Consider the following 26,678-nt stretch of genomic DNA (forward strand, 5'->3'; position numbering starts at 1 on the left):
CGTTTCTAGCATTTGTAGACTTAGAGAAAGCTTTTGACAATGTTGATTGGAATACTCTCTTTCAAATTCTAAAGGTGGCAGGGGTAAAACACAGGGAGCGAAAGGCTATTTACAATTTGTACAGAAACCAGATGGCAGTTATAAGAGTCGAGGGACATGAAAGGGAAGCAGTGGTTGGAAAGGGAGAAAGACAGGGTTGTAGCCTCTCCCTGGTGTTATTCAATCTGTATATTGAGCAAGCAGTAAAGGAAACAAAAGAAAAATTAGGAGTAGGTATTAAAATCCATGGAGAAGAAATAAAAATTTTGAGGTTCGCCGATGACATTGTAATTCTGTCAGAGAAAGCAAAGGACTTGGAAGAGCAGTTGAACGGAATGGATGGTGTCTTGAAGGGAGGATATAAGATGAACATCAACAAAAGCAAAACGAGGATAATGGAATGTAGTCGAATTAAGTCGGGTTCTGTTGAGGGTATTAGATTAGGAAATGAGACACTTAAAGTAGTAAAGGAGTTTTGCTATTTGGGGAGCAAAATAACTGATGATTGTCGAAGTAGAGAGGATATAAAATGTAGACTGGAATGGCAAGGACAGCGTTTCTGAAGAAGAGAAATCTGTTAACATCGAATATAGATTTAAGTGTCAGGAAGTCATTTCTGAAAGTATTTGTATGGAGTGTAGCCATGTATGGAAGTGAAACATGGACGGTAAATAGTTTGGACAAGAAGAGAATAGAAGCTTTCGAAATGTGGTGCTACAGAAGAATGCTGAAGATTAGATGGGTAGATCACATAACTAATGAGGAAGTATTGAATAGGATTGGGGAGAAGAGAAGTTTGTGGCACAACTTGACCAGAAGAAGGGATCGGTTGGTAGGACATGTTCTGAGGCATCAAGGGATCGCCAATTTAGTATTGGAGGGCAGCGTGGAGGGTAAAAATCGTAGGGGGAGACCAAGAGATGAATACACTAAGCAGATTCAGACGGATGTAGGTTGCAGTAGGTACTGGGAGACGAAGAAGCTTTCACAGGATAGAGTAGCATGGAGAGCTGCATCAAACCAGTCTCAGGACTGAAGACCATAACAACAACAACATGATTCTGCCAAAATTGCAACAGAATTGCCGATTTATTTTTGTCTGAAATGTTAGATTAGATTAGATTAGATTTACTTTCATTCCAATTGATCCATAGTGAGGAGGTCCTCCAGGATGTAGAACATGTCAGAAAAACAACAATACATGACAAATGTTTACAACTCAAACAAATAAGATGATGTACCATTCCACAGGTCCCAAGTGGCATGGTCGTCATTTTTTAATGAACGCTATATGAAAGAATCATTTTATAAATACTAATGCTTTGAATATAAAATAAAAAGTTTTTTTATTTATAAGCTAATAAATGTGTACTACAACTACTAAATACTTATTTACAATGAACACATTACTGCACTAAAATTGTGCAGAAGTTATATTGAAAGATGATGAGACTTACCAAACAAAAGCGCTGGCAGGTCGATAGACACACAAACATACACACAAAATTCAAGCTTTCGCAACAAATGGTTGCTTCATCAGGAAAGAGGGAAGGAAAGGGAAAGACGAAAGGATGTGGGTTTTAAGGGAGAGGGTAAGGAGTCATTCCAATCCCGGGAGCGGAAAGACTTACCTTAGGGGGAAAAAAGGACAGGTATACACTCGCACACACACACATATCCATCCGCATATACACAGACACAAGCAGACATTTGTAAAGGCAAAGAGTTTTATATATATATATATAAATATAAAAAGAAAGATGATGAGACTTACCAAACAAAAGTGCTGGCCGGTCGATAGACACACAAACATACACACAAAATTCTAGCTTTCGCAACCAACGGTTGCCTCGTCAAGAAAGAGGGAAGGAGAGGGAAAGACAAAAGGATTTGGGTTTTAAGGGAGAGGTTAAGGAGTCATTCCAATCCCGGGAGCGGAAAGACTTACCTTAGGGGGAAAAAAGGACAGGTATACACTCGCGCACACACACACAAATCCATCCGCATATACACAGACACAAGCAGACATTTGTAAAGGCAAAGAGTTTGGGCAGAGATGTCAGTCGGGGCGGAAGTACAGAGGCAAAGATGATGTTGAAAGACAGGTGAGGTATGAGCGGCGGCAAATTGAAATTAGAAATTAGCGGAAATTGAGGCCTGGCGGATAGCGAGAAGAGAGGATATACTGAAGGAAAAGTTCCCATCTCCGGAGTTCTGACAGGTTGGTGTTAGTGGGAAGTATCCAGATAACCTGGACGGTGTAACACTGTGCCAAGATGTGCTGGCCGTGCACCAAGGCATGTTTAGCCACAGGGTGATCCTTATTACCAACAAACACTGTCTGCCTGTGTCCATTCATGCGAATGGACAGTTTGTTGCATAGAATGCCTCACAGTGTAGGCAGGTCAGTTGGTAAATCACGTGGGTGCTTTCACACGTGGCTCTGCCTTTGATCATGTACACCTTCTGGGTTACAGGACTGGAATAGGTGGTGGTGAGAGGGTGCATGGGACAGGTTTTACACCGGGGGTGGTTACAGGGGTAGGAGCCAGAGGGTAGGGAAGGTGGTTTGGGGATTTCATAGGGATGAACTAAGAGGTTACGAAGGTTAGGTGGATGGCGGAAAGACACTCTAGGTGGAGTGGGGAGGATTTCATGAAGGATGGATCTCATTTCAGGGCAGGATTTGAGGAAGTCGTATCCCTGCTGGAGAGCCACATTCAGAATCTGATCCAGTCCCGGAAAGTATCCTGTCACAAGTGGGGCACTTTTGGGGTTCTTCTGTGGAAGGTTCTGGGTTTGAGGAGATGAGGAAGTGGCTCTGGTTATTTGCTTCTGTACCAGGACGGGAGGGTAGTTGCGGGATGCAAAAGCTGTTTTCAGGTTGTTGGTGTAATGGTTCAAGGATTCCGGACTGGAGCAGATTCGTTTGCCACGAAGACCTAGGCTGTAGGGAAGGGACCGTTTGATGTTGAATGGGTGGCAGCTGTCATAATGGAGGTACTGTTGCTTGTTGGTGGGTTTGATGTGGACGGACGTGTGAAGCTGGCCATTGGACAGGTGGAGGTCAACGTCAAGGAAAGTGGCATGGGATTTAGAGTAGGACCAGGTGAATCTGATGGAACCAAAGGAGTTGAGGTTGGAGAGGAAATTCTGGAGTTCTTCTTCACTGTGAGTCCAGATCATGAAGATGTCATCAATAAATCTGTACCAAACTTTGGGTTGGCAGGCCTGGGTAACCAAGAAGGCTTCCTCTAAGCGACCCATGAATAGGTTGGCGTACGAGGGGGCCATCCTGGTACCCATGGCTGTTCCCTTTAATTGTTGGTATGTCTGGCCTTCAAAAGTGAAGAAGTTGTGGGTCAGGATGAAGCTGGCTAAGGTAATGAGGAAAGAGGTTTTAGGTAGGGCGGCAGGTGATCGGCGTGAAAGGAAGTGCTCCATCGCAGCGAGGCCCTGGACATGTGGAATATTTGTGTATAAGGAAGTGGCATCAATGGTTACAAGGATGGTTTCCGGGGGTAACAGACTGGGTAGGGATTCCAGGCGTTCGAGAAAGTGGTTGGTGTCTTTGATGAAGGATGGGAGACTGCATGTAATGGGTTGAAGGTGTTGATCTACGTAGGCAGAGATGCGTTCTGTGGGGGCTTGGTAACCAGCTACAATGGGACGGCCGGGATGATTGGGTTTGTGAATTTTGGGAAGAAGGTAGAAGGTAGGGGTGCGGGGTGTTGGTGGGGTCAGGAGGTTGATGGAGTCAGGTGAAAGGTTTTGTAGGGGGCCTAAGGTTCTGAGGATTCCTTGAAGCTCCGCCTGGACATCAGGAATGGGATTACCTTGGCAAACTTTGTAAGTAGTGTTGTCTGAAAGCTGACGCAGTCCCTCAGCCACATACTCCCGACGATCAAGTACCACAGTTGTGGAACCCTTGTCCGCCGGAAGAATGACGATGGATCGGTCAGCCTTCAGATCACGGATAGCCTGGGCTTCAGCAGTGGTGATGTTGGGAGTAGGATTAAGGTTTTTTAAGAAGGATTGAGAGGCAAGGCTGGAAGTCAGAAATTCCTGGAAGGTTAGGAGAGGGTGATTTTGAGGAAGAGGAGGTGGGTCCCGCTGTGACGGAGGACGGAACTGTTCCAGGCATGGTTCAATTTGGATAGTGTCTTGGGGAGTTGGATCATTAGGAGTAGGATTAGGATCATTTTTCTTCGTGGTAAAGTGATATTTCCAATCAATTATATATATATATATATATATATATATATATATATATATATATATATATATACACAAATCAGTTGGTTCTACTGAGAAATTCATCAATGGAGTAGAAGGAGTTGGCCACCAATAAATCCTTTAGGATTCTCTTAAACTGAATTTCATTGGTTGTTAAGCTTTTTATTGCTGCTGACAAGTTATTGAAGATGTGTGTTCCTGTATAATGCACACCTTTTTGTACAAGACTAAGTGACTAAATCCTTGTGAAGATTATTAGCTTGGCTTGATGAATTGCCCCAAAAAATAATCCCATATGACATTATGGAATGAAAGTAAGCATAGTATGCCAGCTTTTTCGTTTTTATATCCCCTATGTCTGACACAACTCGCATTGCAAATAAAGATTTGTTAAGAAACTTCAGGAGTTCTGTGGTGTGCTCCTCCCAGTTGAATTTATTATCAAGCTGTAATCCCAAGAATTTAACACTGTCCACTTCTTCTATCTGCTTGTCATTGTATGTTAGGCACATACTCATGGGACACCCCCTTACAAGTTCTGAACTGCATGTAGTGTGTTTTTTCAAAGTTTAGTGACAAAGAATTGGCTAGGAACCAGTGATTAATGTCCACAAATATTTTATTAGCTGACCTTTCTAAGACTACACTTGATTTGCTATTTATTGCAATGTTTGTATCATCAGCAAACAAAACTAACTTGGCTTCTGGTAATGTTACTGATGAAAGGTCATTGATAAACACAAGAAAAAGTAAGGGCCCTAAAATGGAATCTTGTGGGATCCCACATTTAATTAGTTCCCAGTTGTATGATGCCTGATAGCTTGATACACGTCTCTTTCCTAATAACACCCTTTGTTTCCTGCCAGAGATATAAGATTTGAACCACTTTGCAGCATTTCCTGTTACACTATAATATTCTAATTTACTTTAAAGGAGATTGTGATTTACACAGTCAAATGCCTTTGACAGATCACAAAATATACCAAAATATGCCTTTTCTCATTTCAAGAAGGATAATCGGTTATTGGTAACGGCTACATTTCTTTTGTTGACAAATGTAAATATTCTTCTTCGGCTACATTTCTTTTGTTGACAAATGTAACTATTCTTCTTTTGCCAAAACACAACATAATATAAACAAACTCACCTTGCAGTAGCTATTGTGACAGAATCCTGAAACGGTATGTCTCATTAAACAAACTGTGGTGATGAGTGAGGTCAACACCTTACGGGAAATCTCATTATGTTGATTACAATAACACATGAGAAGAAATTTCATGTTTTTCGTACTAGGAAACTCTCTTTTCACTAGCTGTCTTGATTCTTCAAAAATTACAGTGCTGATTTGAAAACATTAAAATAAAAACTGTGGCTTCTGCAAGATCACCATAGATAAAGTTCAGTATATTAACCATGTGGCAGAATGCGCTCCTTTTTGAGTGCTATCGTTTGGCAAAATTTCATTTCGATATTTTGAACAGTTTACCAGATATAAGGCATGTTATGAATATTTGATTCCTGTGTGCATCGGATTGGAAGTCAATGTTCTATATAAAATCTATTTTCTCATGACTGGGGACAGTTATTGATTCCATCCCAAATTCAAAATGTTAGCTATACTTCATACATAGCAACATATGGTCTAATATGCTCCAAATGCAAGGTCATAGCGACCCCAATTTTTCATTGCACCGTTTCCGAATTTGTTACTTAACGTGAAATGTCACAATAACTGTAACCATTAACGAAATGGTGGGTATTTCACCCTGAAACTGACAGATAAAGGTGCAAGTAGCACTGAAATCTATTTTTTTTTACCTAATACACTCTGTAAAATCGTTTGAGAAATGTTGCAGAACATGCACCTCAATTCTGTCAGTACAGCACCCCACCAAACCTGGACTACACTGCGTGATGTCACACCAAGTGTGTCATGGTACTCTCTATAGATGACGGCGGTGTGCCCCAGAAAAGTCTTGAAATGTTACTACATTTCACTATAAGTATTAATATCTCAGTCAACAGTGTTTTTTTTTTTTTTTTTGTCTTTAACGGAAAATTGGTGAACATTCATAATCGATTGAAGATATAAATATAAAAGCTGTTTTTTTAACAACATTCGATTGCTTGAGGAAAGAAAAGTGCAAAGCTGCCAGCCACTGTCCAACCATCAGGAGTAGAGGTCTCATAAACATCTGTGCTGCTGCATTAAATATAAGCAAATACATGACTCAGGTACGGTTCGTATGTTTACCTGCGTTTATAAGGCCATCAAAGTGTAATGTGGTTTTGTAGCAATCACACATATGTGAAGCTGTTCAGACTTCCACGATGTGCACAACCTGCTTGTGTCTCACCCTTGCGAGCTGTTTTTGTCAACATTATAACCTCCTCAGTCCTGAGCTTATATTTTATGGACGAAGAGTTTGTATTAGTGATTGATGCACCCTTCTAAAACAAAATAAGACTAAAATGCTAAATTTAAAGGATTGATGTGATTCGCCAAAAATATAGATGTCCAATCTGAATACTATTTATATTAGAAAATAACTGAAATATAACTGTGATAACCAGCTTTCTTGAAGCATATTCTGCCATTTACTGGAAACATGCAGAAATAAAAACAGGTGATGCACAGAAAGCACATAGTGTAAACTGCATCCCACAATCAGGCGCAGTGTATCTAGTTTATTCCCTGAACTACAAAAAAATAAGAGTTGGATGTAATGTACTCTGTCCAGTCACATTAATGTGACCACCTGTCATAAGCCTGAATAATCACTCTTTGCTGTACAGACTGCTGTAAGCCATGCGGGAGGAGAGTTAGTGAGGTTCTGGAGTATACAGACAGGGATGTGGGGCCACGCTGACTCCTGTGCCGTGGCCAGCTGCACTACGTTTCTAAGCTGAGGATCCACGGTGAGACCCAAGGCAGACCCACAGATTTTAGTCTAGGTTTCAATCTGGGGAATTTGGTGGCCACAGGAATATAGTACTCATCCTGGTGCTCTCTGAACCATGCACATACACTTCAAGCTGTGTGATATGTTGTCATGCTGATAGATGCAATTGTGTTGAGGAAAACCAAACTGTATGTAAGGGTGGACATGGACCCCAAGGAGAGATGCATACTTGTGTTGATCCATTGTGGGTTCCAAAATGACGAGATCCCTGGGCATGCCCTCTAGCCTGCACCCTTCCGCCGATTGTTGTTGTGTGTTTGTTGCCTGATAGAGCATAAAACATGATTTGTCTGAGAAGGTCACCTGTCGCTACTAATTGGACGTGTGGTTCATTCATCATTGCTGATGAACTGCAGTCAGCATGGGTGTATGAACCAGGTTCTGCTGCAAAGACCCAAGGCGGACCCACAGATTTTAGTCTAGGTTTCAATCTGGGGAATTTGGTGGCCACAGGAATATAGTACTCATCCTGGTGCTCTCTGAACCATGCACATACACTTCAAGCTGTGTGATATGTTGTCATGCTGATAGATGCAATTGTGTTGAGGAAAACCAAACTGTATGTAAGGGTGGACATGGACCCCAAGGAGAGATGCATACTTGTGTTGATCCATTGTGGGTTCCAAAATGACGAGATCCCTGGGCATGCCCTCTAGCCTGCACCCTTCCGCCGATTGTTGTTGTGTGTTTGTTGCCTGATAGAGCATAAAACATGATTTGTCTGAGAAGGTCACCTGTCGCTACTAATTGGACGTGTGGTTCATTCATCATTGCCGATGAACTGCAGTCAGCATGGGTGTATGAACCAGGTTCTGCTGCAAAGACCCAAGGCGGACCCACAGATTTTAGTCTAGGTTTCAATCTGGGGAATTTGGTGGCCACAGGAATATAGTACTCATCCTGGTGCTCTCTGAACCATGCACATACACTTCAAGCTGTGTGATATGTTGTCATGCTGATAGATGCAATTGTGTTGAGGAAAACCAAACTGTATGTAAGGGTGGACATGGACCCCAAGGAGAGATGCATACTTGTGTTGATCCATTGTGGGTTCCAAAATGACGAGATCCCTGGGCATGCCCTCTAGCCTGCACCCTTCCGCCGATTGTTGTTGTGTGTTTGTTGCCTGATAGAGCATAAAACATGATTTGTCTGAGAAGGTCACCTGTCGCTACTAATTGGACGTGTGGTTCATTCATCATTGCCGATGAACTGCAGTCAGCATGGGTGTATGAACCAGGTTCTGCTGCAAAGGATCACAAGCTGTAACGTTTTCTGCAAAGATACTGAGGAGACGCTGTTGGTAGCCCTTTGGTTCTTTGGGCAGTCATTTGCTCAACAGTTGCACGTCTATTCGCCTGTACACATCACACCCCGTCATCTATGGCCCCGTCATCTATGCGCCACATTGCCATGGCACCGTTTCTGGAAGGCGTCATTTTGCCACCCACAATATACCACAGTAGCATGTGAACATTTTCCAAACTTAGATCTTCTGGAAATGCTTATGTCCTTGGTACAAAAGCCAATAATCGTGACCGAGCGAGGTGGCGCAGTGGTTAGACACTGGACTCACATTCGGGAGGGCGACAGTTCAATCCCGCGTCTGGCCATCTTGATTTAGGTTTTCTGTGATGTCCCTAAATCACTCTAGGCAAATGCTGGGATGGTTCCTTTCAAAGGGCACGGCCGACTTCCTTCCCCATCCTTCCCTAATCCGATGAGACCGATGACCTCGGTGTCTGGTCTCCTTCCCCAAAACAACCCAATCCAACCCAATAATCAGGCCCTTTTGGACGTCAGATAAATCGCTCCTTTCTGCATTACAACAACTCACTCTTTTTCACATCCTCATGAAAAGCTTTATATACTCGCCCCTGCTAGTGCTGCCGCCTGCCATTATGAGAGGTTAGTGCACGGTAATTTCGAGCAGAGGTGGTGTCACATTAATGTGACTGGACTGTGTATATGTTGAGGGGACTGAGGGGAGCAAAAATATTTCAAGAAACTGGAAATGTGAAGACTAAAATATGCCAATGAAAAAGAACAGCAACTGATGAAAGAAATGAAGCTAAAATTTTACCAGCATGTCGCTACAAGGTAGCTCGAATGTGCGAGTAGGGTTAACAAAAGAAGTCTTTTGTGGGTGCTATGATACATCCCAACACATTTCATTTTCTCCAGATGTCATTCCATCAACAACATTGCAACGACTCTCAGAATGGGATACAGATCTCCCAGTGGAGTCTACAAAAACTGCATACTGAAATGGTGTTACTATGCAAGATGCTCTTTGTGTGTGAAGTGTTTATAAACATTGAGCAAATAGCAGTGAGTGGACAAATTGTCTACCTTTAAATGGCACCCAGTTCTGCACATTATGCATACTTTTTGAATCACACAGCTACAAACTCCACAATTTACGTCTGTTTGCCTTATCTGTCATCAAGCAAATAACCTTACTCGTATTATTACTTGGCTAGATGCCATATGCATTAACAGCTTTATATCCAGACATGCTTAATGTGCTGGGATGGCAACTTATCACCTCGTATGGATCATAACTCATCCCCCAATAAATGATGTTATCTGTTCCCATATAAAGCAACATGGATCTTCAAAACGAATTTTCGCAAACTCATAATGAAAACGATACATGTGGAGTTCTGATAGATACAATACACATATCACCATAGACGATTTCCAGAGCCTCTATTCTTCATGTAAGATGCTATACCACTCAAAATTTGGCTTGGCAATCAATTTTCTCGCCTACACATCCATCCCAATGATTAAGCAATTTAATGTCACAGTGTTGTCTTGCTAAAAATCATGTTGTTCATGAAGTTATAAAAATCTTTTCCAACTGCACGAGGCATGAATGATGGTTTACAGGAGATTAGATCAATATACTCATACAATCAGAGATTCTGATCGAATTGAAGATTGCAGGTGACTCTAATCAATTCCATAGCCATGTTGATGCATTGGTAGAACTTTCTTTAGTGTAAAATATATCTCTTTTTTCCCACAGTGTAATCATCAGCTTGGGGAGGAACCATCTGAAGGAACTTGATGTTCTGAACACGGCAGCAATCTGTTTTGCTCGTCATGCAAACTTTGCTCATCTGGAGAACCTGCCTCATCTGAGTTAAGCACCTTAAGTTGTTGTGTGCAACAAGGCTCTGTTTTGTGATCACTGCTGTTTCTGATTTTCATTAATGACCTCCATACTGCAATTCTCATCAATGAACTGTCAGATAAGTCTTGAACAACCTATGAAAAAAGCTTTCACAGAAAGCTGAAACTGTTTTCCTTTGTAGGGTCTCTCACTCGGTGCACTACATAAGATTCATCAAACCACAACAAACCTTGATGGAATTAATACAAAGTGTAAAGATCAATCAATACAGAAAGCTGAGGCTGCAAAATTCATGGGTGCTTATAAAGACAGCAAATGTAATTGGTCAGTCAAAATTCATCATATTACTTAGTTCACCAACATTTGCATTATGGATTATCACTTCATTGATAGCAGATGCCATTAAGGTTTTCTACTTTGGCTACTTTTATTCCTTAATGTTTTTCCTTGTTGACTTTTGACTGTAATAATTTTTCTCTGTACACAGGCAGCAGCAAATATTATGACTGCAACACAGGAACCGAAAACAGCTTACATATTGAATTAAAAAGTTTTAATTTGGTTCAAAAAGAAGTTCATCACTCCATCATTAAGTTGTTTAATGCACTCCCACCATATATTAAATGCCTTCATTAACAGTTGCCAACATTCTCAAAGACTACCTAACTGAAAAATCTTTTTAAACGGCTGATGAATTTCTGAGACACAATGTTCTTTGTTGCTAAACTAACAATTGTTTTAGAATCAGTTTTAATAAATTTTAATTTAGGACTTCCAATTTAAATCTGATTATAGTGTACCAATTAAAAATAGTGTCAATTACTATATCTTTTTTTCACTGCTGCATTTATAATTGTTTTAAAAACAGTCTAATTAAATTTTGTGCCTGGAATTATACGTGAAACATAATTGTACTGCATCATTCAAGAACAGTATAAACTACAGTGTCTGTACCATATCTTTCATCTTGCCATCTTGTTAATATACTACGTGTCACTCTTACATAGGGTGTGGCACTTAAATCTGTACAAACGAATTTTTTTTAAAAAGCGCATTTATTAAAACAAAATACAAATGAAAACAAAAATCCTTTTACATATAATTAGCGGCATCTTTCAAGAGATACATTACTCAATGTAACCTCCTTCAACCACAATGGCCACCTCCAAACTTGCCCTGAAGTAATCGCAAGCACTCTAAAAACAGCGCCGTCCATACTTGCGCATGCTGCTTCAAAAGCAGTGCATAGAGATGCGACATTGGGGTGATGATTTACTGATAACCCATCCCGATTACACTCCAAATATAGTAGTGGGAGGAGTTCAAATTCACGCGGTTTGGGAGACAGAACTCCTTTGACCAGAACGTGTCGGTGTTATCTGAGAGCCAGTTTTGGACTAAATGGCTTGTATTAAGTCCTCCTCTGCCATTTGACGCATTTTTCGCTCACTCACATTCAATACTGACGCCAATGTCCTCAGCAATTGCCCAGGGTTCTCCAAAATCAGCGCCTTAGCCTTTACGATGACTGCTGTAGTTTGTGACAAGCATTTCCTCGAATGAGGTTTCCTCGCTGGGTTAGCAGAACCTTCCCCAGACTTCTATGAAGCATTATACATGACAACAATATTGTAAACAGTTGATCTCGGGTACCCAAAGAATCAAACCACCTTCAGTGGGCAAACGCCCAGTGCAAAGACTTTTGGTAATCGCGGATCTTCAGTTGTACTCCGCAATTGTCCATAACATGTCAGCCATTTTGAAGTTCTGACTGTTTACTAGATGCCTATGCCTTTCAAGAATGCCATTTGTGACCTCCAGTGGAACTACAATATGGAGGAAAATTCAAATTGAAATCTGTCCAGATTTAAGTGCCGCAGCTGTATTATTTTGGACACTACTATCATAGACACTTGAAAATTTGGTTTTCATATAGATGTGTTTATTTATTGTAATATTTACCACAATTGTGCGTCCTATGTTTATTACCTGCCCCTCCATAGTGAAACGCAATTTTCCAATAATTGAGTGCATATTCTTCAGCCAGTATCTTATTTAGATAGTATCTTTTATTGTTAAGCAACTGATATTTGAATTCTATAAATCTGATATATTTTCTATCATTGCAATTCAGTTGCTACGTAGATCTATGGTACTCAAAATCAATAAATAAATGAGATTAGGATATGAAAAGTCTATAACCAAAAGACATCCGATACCAGAAACATCTACCACAGTTAAAAAATCCATTCCACCTACTTCAGCACAAATCGGCCACCAAAAACCTTAAATTTCAGTACATACAAACAGTTGCATGGCAAACTGGTATAAATTGTTAACATCATAGTACAGTATGTGTAACTTCAACAGATAACAGTGTCGTTAAACAATTTACCTATTTGCTGGTTACTTGCCCTGTCATGTCTGTAAATACATTAGTAAACTCTCACACAAATCCTGGACTCCAAAAACAACGGCATGTGAAAATTGGTTAAAATGAGCTTAACACATGTTTTCTTCAGCATTGCATCCCATGATAACCTAGGCTTTGTGTAGCAGAAGCACCCAGGTGTATGTTGCCAGGCATAGCCTTCACTCTGGAATTGCTCAAATACAACTTCAAAGAGATATATCTCTATGGCCATGTAAAGCCTTGCATCCTCAAAGTTAGAAATTTTAAATTCCTGCCAAACACACAATGCATCCTTGTATTCCACATCCATTTTCACACCACCTATGAGTTTACTGGAAAAAGCAGACATACCACAGTTTTGTAGAATCTCACTGCTGAAACCAGGTTTAGTACAGGAAAACCCCTTCCTTGTTTATGAGCTGGACTTTAGCATCATTACAACGTGTGAGTTTTGAGATTTTCTGAAGTGCTGCCTGAGCGGATCTTAATGAATCCAGGAGGTGTAGCGTTATATTCTTGTTTACATACTCTGAAAACAAAACAGATCTTTCTGTGCTCTCAGTTAGAAGACTAAACTGGTGAATGTGTAGACCAAACCCAATGAACTGCTCAGTAATGAAGTTAGCATCATACCCATTCAGATTTTGGAAAAACACAGGTATGTGATGTGGAAGTATGCAATTCAGGTTACAGGTGTGCTGCATCATGAAATTTACCATTTAGATGACAGTAAGCCACATTTTTTTCCTCTGATATTTTCTAATGGAATCTCACAGATACAACAGTCAGTTGTTTTGTTGTGTACCTATTTAACTTCCTGCCTAACAGTTCCTGTTCCTAATAATGATGCAATTCAGGTTACAGGTGTGCTGCATCATGAAATTTCCCATTTAGATGACAGTAAGCCACATTTTTTTCCTCTGATATTTTCTAATGGAATCTCACAGATACAACAGTCAGTTGTTTTGTTGTGTACCTATTTAACTTCCTGCCTAACAGTTCCTGTTCCTAATAATGATTAACGACCTGCCGTCATGTATTAAATCAAAAACTGGCACCATAGATAGCAACAACTTCCTCTGCAAGTACTTGAACCTCAGAGAGCAACCAGTTCTGTAGGATCTGTCACATCAAAGGTTTTAAAATAATTAGGATTTGAGTCATATGAACAGACAACCTAGTACAATGCAGCAAATGGTATATGTTAATTTGTGTTGTAACCCTCACAGCCACTACAGAAACGAAAAGACATTCAAAGCAAGCACCGTTAATGATACTTGCTCCTTGAGTGAAAATTTTTTAAACCCTAAAGAGCTTCTGCACTTCAGTAGGCACCCCTTCATGTACCACATCCAAGATGGAACAATTCCATTGTTGCTCTGTCAGATGACTGTTCATATAAAATGAATTCAGACACCTAGAATGAATACATTTTGCTGTCCTGTGTGCAGTCAGTTGGGTGTAAATAAGGCAGAACATGTTTTTGATCAAATAGTAATGCTGCTTAGTGCCATCTAACATTAGCAACAAATTAGCATTTTTTCACATCGACCTTCGAACTAGAAATAGTGAGGTAGTCCAGCAACTTCATTATTGATCTTCTTCTTTTTCTGCACATTGCGCCTATTAGGCTTGTCTTTCTCAAAGCTGTATATATGAATTAACATGCAGGGATTCTGTCTCTCAAATTCTGCAATGTTCTGGAGTCTGATGGGGGATTCAGTCCTATTGTGTTTATAATACTCATGAATATCATGTACGAGGTTATTACTTACACACTGTGCATCTTTCATTAAAAAATTACTCATTAGCCAGAACAAACCCAGCAAAGCAAGAATTGGTGGAATTTTTAACATTAATAATAGCATGTTTCTTATCTATATCTTGTGGAAGAGGAATATAGGAAGAACCTCTAATAAATACATTAAAAACATATAAGCAAATACCCATTCATACAACTCCATTTAGTGTTTTCCCAAGTTCATTCCTCAGGTGCAGAGAATCAGGTCTGTATCCTAGCCATAACAGATTACTCAAACCATTCTGCAAGCAGTGTGTCACACAATATTGCAACAATCTCCAACCCCCCCCCCCTCCTTCCACTATCATCTGCAAGTGGGTGAAGGTGTGCAATAACACCTCCTCATTCATGGGTGGGAGGAGCTGCAGTACTTCACAGAGGGGTGGCTCTCCACCAGCATCCAGCACTAACACTTCATCCAGATCATTGAGACACCTATTACCACAGAGGACTGATGCCACTGACGCTTTGGGCCCTTTATCAGCACCGGGAAGAACTGAACCACTTCATTGCACTCATCTACATCTACATACTTGCGAACATCCAACCACAGAAACTCAGTTAGTGTTTTCCCCAAGTCTCTTTTTCATAGTCACCAAGGAACTGCTACTGCCCCACTCTGTCCTCCATGAGGTACTCTGAAAGTTGGAGCACATATTCAGTAATTATACTGTTCCAAAAGAAACCAACTAGCAGATGCAAGTTTTTTCTTTTTTACATATTCCACATAATAAGATACAGGTTCTCCTGGACATCTAAATTTAGAATAACATATTCTTTTGATTTCCAGATAGTCTTAGGCAAAGTATTTAGCAGAAACACTTCACAAAAATCTTAGAATGCAAAAACTTGTTGTAGCCCAATGCTTAACAATATGGTTTTAAATATAGTCCTTTTCCAATAGCCACAGATTCCATCACACTTCTTTCATTTTCATTATTTGGGTGATAGCTGCTGCTCTTCCAGCTAATGATTCAAGTGATGAAAGTCCTGTCAGTGTAGGAATTATGAATGGAGGATGTCAGAAGTAATGGTAGAACCTATCACATTTTAATCAGTCTTCTTCTTATTATTTTTTATGCTGCAGAACACATTTAGCTCCTGGAAACAATGATTGAATTACAGAGAAAGATTGACCTGGACATGTTTCTCGTAGAGTACATAATAAGGTGAGGGAACAAAGTCTTGGCTCAGTGTCTTGGTTTCCCTTCATCACACAACAGTAATATGGATGTTAAACATGTGGTATGCAACAAGTCTCACAAATTCTCAGACTGTACAGTAGCATAGCAGGTACAGTAGAAAGCACATTTTTTAAATACTCTTGTATTTTCTTTAGTTGACAATGAGCTGCATGCACAAACTGTCAACAATTTACCTTGCCATGTAGTTCAAGTTTGTCGCACATTGTTTTATTACTGACAGATCCAACAATACATAATTATTTTTGGTGAAGCTTTGTCAACAGCTTAATTCCTTTATCAATATATGCTACCCATTTTTCCCAGATTTGTTCCCAGTTCGCAATATTCACATGTAGTAAAGTTTAATCCTACAAGTAGATTGTTGAAAATACTGCTATCTCATATAAACTTTCTAACAAAAATGCTATCCTTCTGAACAGTTTGAGGGTTTATGAGCCTTATTGCGTATAATCTCTTTGACATCCACCCTACTGTTGTGTGAAGAATGGAAACCAAGGCACTGAAACAAGACTTTGTTCCATCATCTTATGATGTAGTCTAGGAGAAACATGTCCATTTCAGTGTTTCTCTGTAATTCTTCAGTGTAAACATTTCTTACTAATCAGTGCCCTCATTATCCTTTACAATGTGTGTTCTCAGATTCTTCTGCTGCACCTAGGGTACTGTAAATACATTTGGTGACCAGTTTGGCAGCTGGGATTTCTCGAATGCAAGTTGTATTTTTAGATACATACGAAATCACATATATTACTTATCTATTTGCCTGTATTCATGATTTTGATGTGAGTATGTAGTATTTTTTACGGCTGAAAGCAAGGGGAAACTACAGCCGTAATTTTTCCCGAGGACATGCAGCTCTACTGTATGATTAAATGATGATGGCGTCCTCTTGGGTAAAATATTCCGGAGGTAAAATAGTCCCCCATTCGGATCTCTGGGCGGGGACTACTCAGGAGGACGTCGTTATCAGGAGAAAGAAAACTGGTGTTCTACGGATCGGAGCGTGGAATGTCAGATCCCTTAATCGGGCAGGTAGGTTAGAAAATTTAAAAAGGGAAATGGATAGGTTAAAGTTAGATATAGTGGGAATTAGTGAAGTTCGGTGGCAGGAGGAACAAGACTTTTGGTCAGGTGATTACAGGGTTATAAATACAAAATCAAATAGGGGTAATGCAGGAGTAGGTTTAATAATGAATAAAAAAATAGGAGTGCGGGTTAGCTACTACAAACAGCATAGTGAACGCATTATTGTGGCCAAGATAGACACAAAGCCCATGCCTACTACAGTAGTACAAGTTTATATGCCAACTACCTCTGCAGATGATGAAGAAATAGATGAAATGTATGACGAGATAAAAGAAATTATTCAGGTAGTGAAGGGAGACGAAAATTTAATAGTCATGGGTGACTGGAATTCATCAGTAGGAAAAGGGAGAGAAGGAAACATAGTAGGTGAATATGGATTGGGGGGAAGGAATGAAAGAGGAAGCCGCCTTGTAGAATTTTGCACAGAGCATAACTTAATCATAGCCAACACTTGGTTCAAGAATCATAAAAGAAGGTTGTATACCTGGAAGAATCCTGGAGATACTAAAAGGTATCAGATAGATTATATAATGGTAAGACAGAGATTTAGGAACCAGGTTTTAAATTGTAAGACATTTCCTGGGGCAGATGTAGATTCTGACCACAATCTATTGGTTATGAACTGCAGATTGAAACTGAAGAAACTGCAAAAAGGTGGGAATTTAAGGAGATGGGACCTGGATAAACTGAAAGAACCAGAGGTTGTAGAGAGTTTCAGGGAGAGCATAAGGGAACAATTGACAGGAATGGGGGAAAGAAATACAGTAGAAGAAGAATGGGTAGCTCTGAGGGATGAAGTAGTGAAGGCAGCAGAGGATCAAGTAGGTAAAAAGACGAGGGCTAGTAGAAATCCTTGGGTAACAGAAGAAATATTGAATTTAATTGATGAAAGGAGAAAATATAAAAATGCAGTAAATGAAGCAGGTAAAAAGGAATACAAACGTCTCAAAAATGATATCAACAGGAAGTGCAAAATGGCTAAGCAGGGATGGCTAGAGGACAAATGTAAGGATGTAGAGGCTTGTCTCACTAGGGGTAAGATAGATACTGCCTACAGGAAAATTAAAGAGACCTTTGGAGAGAAGAGAACCACTTGTATGAATATCAAGAGCTCAGATGGCAACCCAGTTCTAAGCAAAGAAGGGAAGGCAGAAAGGTGGAAGGAGTATATAGAGGGTTTATACAAGGGCGATGTACTTGAGGACAATATTATGGAAATGGAAGAGGATGTAGATGAAGACGAAATGGGAGATAAGATACTGCATGAAGAGTTTGACAGAGCACTGAAAGACCTGAGTCGAAACAAGGCCCCGGGAGTAGACAACATTCCATTTGAACTACTGATGGCCTCGGGAGAGCCAGTCATGACAAAACTCTACCATCTGGTGAGCAAGATGTATGAGACAGGCGAAATACCCTCAGACTTCAAGAAGAATATAATAATTCCAGTCCCAAAGAAAGCAGGTGTTGACAGATGTGAAAATTACCGAACTGTCAGTTTAATAAGTCACAGCTGCAAAATACTAACGCGAATTCTTTACAGACGAGTGGAAAAACTGGTAGAAGCCAACCTCGGGGAAGATCAGTTTGGATTCCGTAGAAATGTTGGAACACGTGAGGCAATACTGACCTTACGACTTATCTTAGAAGAAAGATTAAGAAAAGGCAAACCTACGTTACTAGCATTTGTAGACTTAGAGAAAGCTTTTGACAATGTTGACTGGAATACTCTCTTTCAAATTCTAAAGGTGGCAGGGGTAAAATACAGGGAGCGAAAGGCTATTTACAGTTTGTACAGAAACCAGATGGCAGTTATAAGAGTCGAGGGGCATGAAAGGGAAGCAGTGGTTGGGAAAGGAGTAAGACAGGGTTGTAGCCTCTCCCCGATGTTATTCAATCTGTATATTGAGCAAGCAGTAAAGGAAACAAAAGAAAAATTCGAAGTAGGTATTAAAATTCATGGAGAAGAAGTAAAAACTTTGAGGTTCGCCGATGACATTGTAATTCTGTCAGAGACAGCAAAGGACTTGGAAGAGCAGTTGAACGGAATGGACAGTGTCTTGAAAGGAGGATATAAGATGAACATCAACAAAAGCAAAACGAGGATAATGGAATGTAGTCGAATTAAGTCGGGTGATGCTGAGGGAATTAGATTAGGAAATGAGACACCTAAAGTAGTAAAGGAGTTTTGCTATTTAGGGAGTAAAATAACCGATGATGTTCGAAGTAGAGTTCAAAGTAGAGAGGATATAAAATGTAGACTGCCAATGGCAAGGTAAGCGTTTCTCAAGAAGATGAATTTGTTAACATCGAGTATAGATTTAAGTGTCAGGAAGTCGTTTCTGAATGTATTTGTATGGAGTGTAGCCATGTATGGAAGTGAAACATGGACGATAACTAGTTTGGACAAGAAGAGAATAGAAGCTTTCGAAATGTGGTGCTACAGAAGAATGCTGAAGATAAGGTGGGTAGATCACGTAACTAATGAGGAGGTATTGAATAGGATTGGGGAGAAGAGAAGTTTGTGGCACAACTTGACTAGAAGAAGGGATCGGTTGGTAGGACATGTTTTGAGGCATCAAGGGATCACAAATTTAGCATTGGAGGGCAGTGTGGAGGGTAAAAATCGTAGAGGGAGACCAAGAGATGAATACACTAAGCAGATTCAGAAGGATGTAGGTTGCAGTAGATACTGGGAGATGAAGAAGCTTGCACAGGATAGAGTAGCATGGAGAGCTGCATCAAACCAGTCTCAGGACTGAAGACCACAACAACAACAACAACAACAACAACAACAACATGTAGTATTTAGCACTTTACCACAAATGCCAATTGGTTTCATGTTTGTTGTTCAATATACAGTTCAATTATATCTGAAAGAAATTCTGTCGATTAATATGATCCATGAAAGAATGTGCTGAGACATTTCTTACTAATCAGTGCCCTCGTTATCCTTTACAATGTGTGTTCTCAGATTCTTCTGCTGCACCTAGGGTACTGTAAATACATTTGGTGACCAGTTTGGCAGCTGGTATTTCTCGAATGCAAGTTGTATTTTTAGATACATACGAAATCACATATATTACATATCTATTTGCCTGTATTCATGATTTTGATGTGAGTATGTAGTATTTAGCACTTTACCACAAATGCCAATTGGTTTCATGTTTGTTGTTCAATTATACTGTTCAATTATATCTGAAAGAAATTCTGTCGATTGATATGATCCATGAAAGAATGTGCTGAGACATAGGTTTTTATCATTCTATTCAAAAGTCATGCGATTCTTACTTTCATACACGAGAATATTGATATTGGTTTGTACCAGGCAGTTCCCATTTTATCTTGAACTTTCCACTATAAAACTCATCACCATGATCATGTTGAAGGTTTATTGGACAGTGATTTCTCCCATCTGCAGCAATTGATTAATTATCTGTGCAACTGCTTTCTCTGTTGTTGTTTTTACAGGTAAGGCTCAAGAAAATTTGGAATATGTGTGAATGATCATTAAGTATATTTGAAATCTTTATTATCCCATGAATATTGCTTCATGTCTCTAAGGCAGGCCTGTATTAAGTCATCAAATTCTTGTATTATAACAAATCTGTGTTTGTGAAGTTCTTGAAATACTGACTCTATTATTAATAATATTATTATATGATAAGGCATATTTCTCTAAACTTTTGAAACATTTGATGTAATTTCATTCATATCAGTTGTATTTCCTGTGGCAGCCAGTTCTGTGATCAGTCTTTGCCACTGTACTGTTTCACCAAGGTCATAATATCAATCATTCATTTTCATTATCCTGAATATCAGTAATAACAGTGCCACTGACAACATGTTGGTCAGCTAATATTGATTTAACGATGTTTCAGTTTTCTCTAATGCATGGATTTTTGTTCATCCACTGTTTTTCCCATCAAATATTTCTGCGAACATTTCTAATTTTTTTGATAAATGTCACAGCTCACAGTTTTTAAGAATATTAGATTCAGTAAACCAGGTGTTCTTTCAAATCACCAACCCATATAATGTGGTTGGTTAAATTTATATGTTGTATACCAACATACAATGTCCTTCCCTGCTGAATCCATACATACCATCTATCTCAGTATCTCTGTAACTATTAATGAGTTTGACAATAATATATCCTTCTCCTTCTTCCTCTTCTTTGCCACCGTTTGCCTTACTGCCTGTCTACAAATCATTAAAGAATTTCAGAAACATACTTACATGCGTCTCTGAGAGATTCATCTGTTTCCAGCTCTTCAGTCTGAAGACTCGTTTGATGCAGCTCTCCAGTATAATCCTCTTTATGTCTGAATAACAACTGCAACCTACATCTTTTGGAATCTGCTTACCGCATTTATCTCTTGGTCTTCCTTTATGACTTTTACATCCCACACTTCCCAACAATACTAATGTGGTGACCCCTTGATGTCTCAGAACGTGTTGTGTCATCCAATCCCTTCTTCTAGTAAGGTTGTGGCACAAACTTCTTTTCTTCCCTACTTTCTTCAGTACCTCGCCATTATTTATGTGATCTGCCCATTTAATCTTCAGCATTCTTCTGTAGCACCACAGCTCAGAAGCTTCTATTTCCTTCTTGTCTAAATTCTTTATCATCCATGTTTCATTTCCAAGCATGTCTACACTCCATATAAATACTTCTAGGGAAAACTTCCAAACACTTAAGTCTGTATTCAACATTAACAAATTTGTTTTCTTCAGAAACGCTTTTCTTGCCAATGCTGTTCCACATTTTATATCCTCTCTATTTTGGCCATCATCAGTTATTTTACTGTCCAAAGAGCAAGATTCCTTTTCCACTTTAAGTGTCTCATTTCCTAATCTAATTCTCTAAGCATCAGCTGATTTATTTGGACCTCGTTTTGCTTTTGTTGATGTTCTCCTTATGCTCACCTTTCAAGACCCTGTCCATTCCATTCCGCTACTCTTCTGAGTTCTTTGCAATCTCTGACAGAATTACAATATCATCAGCAAACCCCAAAGTTTTTATTTCTTCTCCCTGAGTGTTAATTCCTTCTCCAAGTTTTTCTTTGGTTTCCTTTACAGCTTGTTTAATGAACAGATTGAATAATATCAGGGATAGGCTACAATTCTGTCTCACTCCCTTCCCAATCACTGCTTCCTTTTCATACCCCTCCACTCTTATAACTACTGACTGGTTTCTGTACATGTATTTTACCCCTGCTATCTTCAGAATTTGAAAGAGAGTATGTCAGTCAACATTGTCAAAAGCTTTCTCTGAGTCTAAAAATGATATAAATGTAGGTTTCCCTTTCCTTAACCTATCTTCTAAGATAAGTCGTAGGGTCAGTATTATCTTCCGTGTACCCACATTTCTCCAAATTCCAAATTGGTCTTCCCTAAGGTCACCTTCTAGCAGTTTTTTCCATTCTTCTCTAAGGAATACATGTTAGTATATTGTAACCACAACTTATTAAACTCATAGTTCGATATTATTCACGCCTTGAATTGGAATTACTACATTCTTCTTGAAATCTGAGGGTATTTTGCCTGTCTCATATATCTTGCACACCAGATGGTTGAATTTTGTCGTGACTGGCTCACTAAGGCTACCAGTAGGTCTAACAGAATGTCGTCTACTCCTGGGCCACTGTTTCAACTTAGGCCTTTCAGTGCATTGTCAAATTCTTCCTGCACTATCATGTCTCCCATCTCCTCTTTGTCTACATCCTCTTCCATTTCTATAATATTGCCTTCAGCTCCACTGTGTACACCCTTTATATACTTCTTCCATCTTGCAGCTTTCCCCTCTTTTCTGATCAATCATAATCTCTGTTAAATATCTTTAAGTGCATCTGCACTGCATGTACTAGGATCGAAATCTCTGTCTACACCCTACGTAATTGTTGCTGACGATGCCTTTGCATTACAACAACATGTCATGAAGCCCTTCCCATGAAGTCATGACAAAGGCAGCAAAGAAAGAATATATAATTACAGGCTCAGTAGAGCCTGTTGACTTGTAGAAAATGCCTTTCACATATAATCACGAGTCTTTCGTGTTCTACGAAAACCGATTCACCTCGATCCCCAGAAGCAAGTATTGTAACTTTGTGCTGCATTTATCTCCACAATTTCTCAAGAAGAAATTGAGAAGCTCACATAGTTTATTCGCCGCCAGGCAGATTTGATTATGAAAATATAGAACAAGGGACCATAGAACCTGGGAGATGGAGACACCACCCACCACTCACATCGCTACCAAGAATGTTACCGAAGATGCGAAGCAAGTGAGGGACGAGTTTGCTGCATATTTTGTCACCGACGAAGGACAAGTGGAGTGGCAGTATTTGTTTGCTTAATTCAGTGATGAATATCAAATTCATAGAAAATGCTTTCTTTTTCCATGCACAAGTATAAACAACACGATTACATTCCTGATTGTTATGTAAATAAATATTTTTAATAAAAATAATGTAAAATAAATACAATATAACTTACTTCACATGTGGATAAACTAGTTCTTGGTTTGTTTATATCATTTAGGAAGAGCAATGATTCGAAGGCATATCATTTTGATGAGTAAATCTCCTCTCTTCCAGAACCTGATGTCTTCAAAGAAACACACTTATTGAATTCCCTGAGAAATTGTGACCTCAGGTTGTGTAATTTACTGTCCATCTCCTTATCGGAAACTTTGAATAAACACGCAAGCTCATGAACTGTATCTCGTTTGGCATTCCTGTTTTTGTAATTGGGGGATGTGGGATCCCACAACAAACACCTTTCGCGAAATTCTTCAATAACTTTCAGAGTATTATATTTTGTCCACTCTTTCTTTGCAGATTGATATATAAGGACTGATACAGAATACTACAAAAATCTAACCTCCTTGTACACACAACTGATTACTTGTAACCAAGATGCAATGCAATGAGTCTGCCTGAGAACTGCGCATGCATAGTTGAAAATGTATCTGGGATTTGGGACATGTTTTCGATCAGCGAGTGGATACAGGCACATGTGCCAGAACAGAGCATTTCTTAGAATTCTGGCGACGATGCTGCAGGCACATGTCACAGAAACTTGCAACTTGTGCCACACCCCATCAGCTACATGTGCCGGGCACAAATCTCCGCGACAAATACGTCAGTGTAAACTTAGCTTTAGAAATATATGGCAACGTCACCAAAATATACCAGATAGAATTCAGAATAATCAGCTATGATACCAGTGTAGTCAATAAGATCCAACACTTCACACTGAAAGCACGTTTATTAAGCACACACGAAAGTACATACAGAACTGAATTGCTTCCCTCAGCAGACAGTGCTATAATTTATACACTCCTGGAAATTGAAATAAGAACACCGTGAATTCATTGTCCCAGGAAGGGGAAACTTTATTGACACATTCCTGGGGTCAGATACATCACATGATCACACTGACAGAACCACAGGCACATAGACACAGGCAACAGAGCATGCACAATGTCGGCACTAGTACAGTGTATATCCACCTTTCGCAGCAATGCAGGCTGCTATTCTCCCATGGAGACGATCGTAGAGATACTGGATGTAGTCCTGTGGAACGGCTTGCCATGCCATTTCCACCTGGCACCTCAGTTGGACCAGCATTCGTGCTGGACGGGCAGACCGCGTGAGACGACGCTTCATCCAGTCCCAAACATGCTCAATGGCGGACAGATCCGGAAATCTTGCTGGCCAGGGTAGTTGACTTACACCTTCTAGAGCACGTTGGGTGGCACGGGATACATGCGGACGTGCATTGTCCTGTTGGAACAGCAAGTTCCCTTGCCGGTCTAGGAATGGTAGAACGATGGGTTCGATGACGGTTTGGATGTACCGTGCACTATTCAGTGTCCCCTCGACGATCACCAGTGGTGTACGCCCAGTGTAGGAGATCGCTCCCCACACCATGATGCCGGGTGTTGGCCCTGTGTGCCTCGGTCGTATGCAGTCCTGATTGTGGCGCTCACCTGCACGGCGCCAAACACGCATACGACCATCATTGGCACCAAGGCAGAAGCGACTCTCATTGCTGAAGACGACACGTCTCCATTCGTCCCTCCATTCATGCCTGTTGCGACACCACTGGAGGCGGGCTGCACGATGTTGGGGCGTGAGCGGAAGACGGCCTAACGGTGTGCGGGACCGTAGCCCAGCTTCATGGAGACGGTTGCAAATGGTCCTCGCCGATACCCCAGGAGCAACAGTGTCCCTAATTTGCTGGGAAGTGGCGGTGCGGTCCCCTACGGCACTGCGTAGGATCCTACGGTCTTGGCGTGCATCCGTGCGTCGCTGCGGTCTGGTCCCAGGTCGACGGGCACGTGCACCTTCCGCCGACCACTGGCGACAACATCGATGTACTGTGGAGACCTCACGCCCCACGTGTTGAGCAATTCGGCGGTACGTCCACCCGGCCTCCCGCATGCCCACTATACCCCCTCGCTCAAAGTCCGTCAACTGCACATACGGTTCACGTCCACGCTGTCGCGGCATGCTACCAGTGTTAAAGACTGCGATGGAGCTCCGTATGCCACGGCAAACTGGCTGACACTGACGGCGGCGGTGCACAAATGCTGCGCAGCTAGCGCCATTCGACGGCCAACACCGCGGTTCCTGGTGTGTCCGCTGTGCCGTGCGTGTGATCATTGCTTGTACAGCCCTCTCGCAGTGTCCGGAGCAAGTATGGTGGGTCTGACACACCGGTGTCAATGTGTTCTTTTTTCCATTTCCAGGAGTGTACATTCCGGTATAAATTCCCACATTCCACAAAAAAATGAAGTTCTGAATCCTTCTAGAAATAACATTGTTGAGTGATAAATAATTAAAAAAGGTGGAAATGGAAACAGCAAACTGATTGTCCTCAGCCAGTGACAATAACTTCTAAACCACAGTGGTCAACTCAGAGCATATGTCAATAAAACACCTTTTTAAATGAGAGCCAAAAAGGACAAAGTCTTAACTGCCTAAATCAAAATTTTGAACACATCAAAACAAGCATTCAAACTATATAACTTGTATGTAATAAATGTTTTATGGATTATTATGTTAAGTCATTATGTAATATTACATATTATGTGCCTCCAGATGCACCTTACACGTATACTAGAATAAGAGACGCCATGGCCCACTGTCTAGGTTGAGCCTAGAGACCAATAAATTAAAGAAAAAATACATTTACATAAACACAATCACTCTGTAAATAAATTTTGTTGTGAGTGAAATTGTTACAGTCTGTTTATAAACTTGTGTGAAGAGTGATACTTCCACGTTTTGATAAACATGTTTATTTAATTTTTGGGACTCAAAAGTTTACCTGTAATGACGTTTTTATCAATGTGTATCCTACATTTGTTAAAACAATAGATTCTGTTCATCGCTGTGAGCCAAAAGGTATATGGCAGTCAGAGATATAATAATGCTATTAATCATTTCTGTAAAATTAACTTTTAACAATGGCCTTCCACATTACGTGATAGTCCCTATTAATAACAGAACACTATAAAATTCATTCATTTTCTTAACAGAAGATAGTACTTCCCCAGAAACAAATGAGAGGTGAACCATTTGTAGCAGCCCAAGAAAGAAACAGTGTTTCATAGGGTACTGTTGTGTACCTGGAAAGCTTTAAACGTTGCCTCCAGTGTGGATATGTGTTCTACTCTTCTTTCATTAATTTGGCATAGGAAAGGCAGAAATTGGTGCTGGGTGGCTCTCATGCCTTGCTACTGCATCAGCAGAATCTTTCACTGCTGCTGTTGTTGTTGTTG

The 26,678-nt window shown here is 40.3% G+C and overlaps 1 protein-coding gene across 2 annotated transcripts in view; it reads left to right on the forward strand.

The window, feature by feature from the left end:
* LOC126174770 (receptor-type guanylate cyclase gcy-19) overlaps window positions 1–26,678 on the forward strand; it is a 492,286-nt gene that overhangs the window by 412,312 nt on the left and 53,296 nt on the right. The window lies entirely within an intron of this gene.

The sequence above is a fragment of the Schistocerca cancellata genome, chromosome 3, assembly GCF_023864275.1.
Source record: "Schistocerca cancellata isolate TAMUIC-IGC-003103 chromosome 3, iqSchCanc2.1, whole genome shotgun sequence".
Taxonomy (NCBI): domain Eukaryota; kingdom Metazoa; phylum Arthropoda; class Insecta; order Orthoptera; family Acrididae; genus Schistocerca; species Schistocerca cancellata.